Here is a 4,549-nt window from a genome sequence, read left to right on the forward strand (position 1 = left end):
GTCCCAGACCCCAGCCTGGGCACACCTGTTGGACCTGTGCTGCTGTGTATCCCACCTAGATTATGCAGCTTGGAGTACACAGTTCAAATTTCTTCCACCGTTGGGTGTCTTGACCCAGTGGTGCTGTTCAAGGCTTGGGCGTTAACGCTTCCTTCCAGGGCCTCTCTTGTTCTAGCCTGGCCAGCTGAGTGTGATCCATGGGCTGGTGGAGCTCTTGAAAAGTTTCTAGTTTTAGTGGGTCCTGTGGTGCAGGTTTTGGGGTAGGGGTTCTGGGGATTCCCACAAGCTTTTGAGGAATACACTGTCTCCCTTGAGGAATACACTGTCCCCTGCAGGGTAATCACCCTGGAGCTAGTTGTTTCTGTGTGATGTAGGTTGTTGGTTGCCATTGCAGTCACAGTTCAATTGAGGTGGTTGTGGGATAGGCTGAGAGGTGGTGGCTCTGTGTGTTTCTTTTCTGTCAGTGCCTCCATTGACACTGTTTGGGTCCGCTCCACGGGATGGGCCTCCGGCCTCCACCCGAGGGGTGGGGAGGTCCTCTGTGCAGGTACTGATTGCTGGGGTTTGTCTCTGTTTGCGCTCTCTGGATCAGCACCAGTTCCTTTCAGTTCTGCTCTGGTGTTCTGTGGGCATCTCATGTATCTCTGAGGTTCCTGCCATGGGGCTGAGTGGCTTTGGTGGGATGGAGCCTCTCTGCTCCAATGGAGAGTGATGGGAAGGGGTGGGATCTTTGTGTAAGTTCCCTGCTCAGAGGATTCTTCATTCGTCAAGATCAGCCAGTCTGACACTGTTACCTCAGGGGTCTTTGGTGCGGGTGATCTGCAGACAACTCCCTGTGTCTCTGGGCCACCGGCAGCTCCCACCAGGGTGGGCTGGCCATGGCTTGGCACGCTGCTTTGTGGCCAATAGACGTTGGGGGAGGCGTCTTCAAGTTTCTCTGTTGTGAAATTCTTCTATTCAATTTCTGTTTTTCTCTGGATGTTGATTTTTGTTGTTGTTGTCGGTCTCTTGGGGAGATTAAACGTTGGAACTCAAACTATCTTTTTGGTTTTGGAGAGCTGTGGCATTCCCCTACTTCCCCGTCACCGTCTTGGACCCCCTCGAGTTTTTGCTTTTTTTATTCAGAAATAATTTTAATTTATCTGTTGAAATGAGTACTAAAGAAACTAAAGATATTTCTGGTGCTTATGTGAAAAATTATACTTTAAAATATTCTGTATTCTGTTTGTATAATGCTCATAATCTATTTTATTCTTTCCTAGATATAAGACTTTGAATTCTACATTGTTTTATAATATATAGGTTCATTAATAAATGTGTCCTTTCAGATTGCATTCCATACCAAAACAGTTTAAGATTCCTTTTTTACTAGGTCCTTATAGTATATTTCTTTGGAATAAAATGACAATGTTGTCTAATTTTAAAGTTTTATAATGATTATGCTATATAAAGGCCTTTCTAAGGTGAAGATTTAATACACTGATGTCAAACTTTTATTTATATGAATTACATATATTGTTACACTTGTAATTTTGTAATCAACTTTTTAATAATTGTTTTTCATTTCTTGCGTCTGAAGAATGAAAAATCTGGAATAATTCACAGATTTTCATATCATCCTTTGCAATTGCCATGTTAATCTCTGTATTGGTGTAATTTGGGTACATGTGCTGCTGAAGCATGTAATGTCCTCTAAATTTAGGTAGTTAATGATGCAATATTTACACAGGATTATATCCTTGGGTGCCTGTTTGTAACAAGGAAACCTTATTGTTCCTAACAATGCTACTGATCTTATTTCCCTAAAATTCTGTGTATAATGGAAAATAATTATATTGTTCAGTTTGTAATTTTTTTGTCAATGACTATTTTAAATCTTTTTCATTTTAGTTTAATCATACATTGAAGCATTTTTAGTTAGGTCCAAAGGGGATGGCTTTTTCAAGTACTTATTTATTCAACTGAGTTTGCTCTGTGTAGCTAACGGATTCAAAGTAAGCCTTGCTTAAGAGCTACTTCTAAACTTCTGCAGCTGAAATTTTCCCAAATGCGGTCTCATTGGCACAAACGTCTACCTGACACTTTACCCTTCTTCCATGTAGGATCAGACCAACCAGAATATCTTACCCTGATCGCGTAAATTGTCTTACTTGAACAAAATAAATCTTAGTTCCAAGGGATCATAGAAAAATGAATATTTCAGACAGAACTTTTCAGATTGGAAGGTTTTTATCAAAATATAATTGTTTATCATACCTACCATTTCAAAAGTAGCTAAAGCCAAGAAGGTGAAAAAATTGTTCATATGCATGATTACCTAATGTCCTGGCCTATCTACCTTCCAACCAGGCAGGAACTTAGACTACTGCCTTTCTATCACCAAATATTGTCATAGCTCCAGGAGAAGTCCATATGTTTCTCCTTGTTATTAGGCCTTAAATTGGTAATGTTTCCCCTTGCCTCCAGTCTGTAAATCTACAAAAGGTAAAGGTTTAAGTCTAACTCTATCAAACACTGAGGTAGAGATAATGGAAAAATACTTTAAATCAGAGTTGCTTTTGATACCCTAACCAAAACAGAACAATGCAAAACATGTGCCATTTTTTATATTATATATAGTTATATATTTTATATTTATATGTGCTGATTTTATATTTCACACAGTGAAACTTACTAGAATCAATTGATAATTTGACAAATAAAGTGATATTTATTTATTCCTATAAATATAATTGGAATATAAATAATTAGGTTTAGAATATATATTAGAATATAAAAAGTATCAATGCAATGTCTTCGGTATACACTTGCGATACCTTCTAATTGCTCATGGTCTTCTGAATTCACATTGTTAAAAATCAATGTTGTTTTACTCTAATCTATAAGAGATTTTACTCTGATGCTCTGTTTATTGTTTTAACTCACTGGTCCCAAACTGTTTTTCTACATATTTCTGATGCATTCCTACATATTATACTCCAATTGTCCTAATACGATATCTAATCTTCTATAGACCCATGGGTCCTAATATCTTATGGCTTAGTTACCTGCATCATCAGATAACAGGGGCAAGACTTCTCAACTAGGCTTATGCAACATGCCAGCAGACAGTAACTGAAAATCCATCTCAATTTCTCATTTCTTATATTTCAGGGCTCCAATTCCTTGAGAAACAAGAATTAGCAGCAAGCAATTGTGTAATGTAAGGCAACTTAAAATGAAAGATGAAGTCTCAAAATGGAGAGAAATTACTGTATTTCAAACTGAATTTACAGATGACCAGCCCATATGAGTGAACAAGATCAGAAAGTGTCACAAGATTATTTTTAATACCCCTCCCCTAATGACTAACGTAATATTTCAGTCCAGCATTAGTCGGCCCAAAAAATAGTTCCTGGAAAGATAGATCCGTGATTGATCTACCATGGTCAGGAAAACGACTTAGAGGTTAAATGTAATTCAGCAAAACATTAATTGAGAAGATCGTTTGTGCTTCAAAACACTGGTACTTTAGTACAACTTCGTTCTCTTGTATAAAAATGTTGTCATTCTCAAACCAACCTACATTTAATCTCCTGAAAGTGTATTCCTTTTCAAATAAACTTTTTGAAATCACACTTACCAAAATAACATTTGATAAGTAGATGACACTTAGTGACATTACAAGTTTTTCAAGTGTAGGGAGCAAGTTACAATACAGTTGATTCATTTACCCAGCACTAATGTCAGACAGGTTCAACCATTCATTAAAGTCTAGAAATAGTACCACGCACCATTTGTGTTGCTCAGTAGGTGCCTTCCAGAAATTTGTTAAATAGGTCAGCCTCCCATATTTCAACCCTAAACATTAGCTAATAAAGTAAATTTCATCACTTAATAAGGGGCATTTTAAAAAGTCACAAATACTTGCCTTATCATAGGCTGTTTTGTTTTCCCTCTGTCTAACACAGTAAGAAATATGTCTTTAAGTCTTGAATATGGGTACTCATTTGAGATGTGACAAAATATATCTTCTATTTCTATCATATACTTCTATAGTAGTATATGTTACTTTTCTTCTTTTTCCAAAACTTATATGTAGTAGAAAGTTTTATTCCATGTAAAATAAAATAATCACACATATTGTACAAAACCATTTATAAAAACTGGTAGTTAAGAATACATTCAAAGCCATTTTTAAACTTTCTTGTTGACTAATGATTAATCTTGAAATGGATGAGAATATAATCATGTATAGGTGTTTCAAGTCTCCAGTCTTGCATATTGTTATTGCAGATGAATGAATTATGGAAATATAAGCTGACATTAGTTCAAGTATGTGCAGGACTGAAACTCCATGGAATGTATATAAACCTTTCAAATATTAACAGACAGTTTAACAGAATGACTATCAGGAAGTTGAAACCAGAGAGCCATAATAGTAAAGACATCGAATGAATGAAAAATGGAACAAGGGGCAAGTACATCTAAAATACTCAATGTACACATTTGAGAAAGGAAGTGGTAAATCGGAAATAAATCTTGGAGAAGGGGTGGTTGAGAATGATAG

At 36.6% G+C, this 4,549-nt stretch overlaps 1 pseudogene; it reads right to left on the reverse strand.

Moving 5' to 3' along the window:
• Positions 1-1,583: 1,583 nt before the first annotated feature.
• Positions 1,584-1,682, reverse strand: LOC138824131 (U6 spliceosomal RNA; annotated as a pseudogene).
• Positions 1,683-4,549: the final 2,867 nt, after the last annotated feature.

This window comes from Dipodomys merriami, unplaced genomic scaffold (assembly GCF_024711535.1).
Source record: "Dipodomys merriami isolate MVZ:Mamm:240054 unplaced genomic scaffold, mDipMer1.0.p SCAF_1264, whole genome shotgun sequence".
Taxonomy (NCBI): domain Eukaryota; kingdom Metazoa; phylum Chordata; class Mammalia; order Rodentia; family Heteromyidae; genus Dipodomys; species Dipodomys merriami.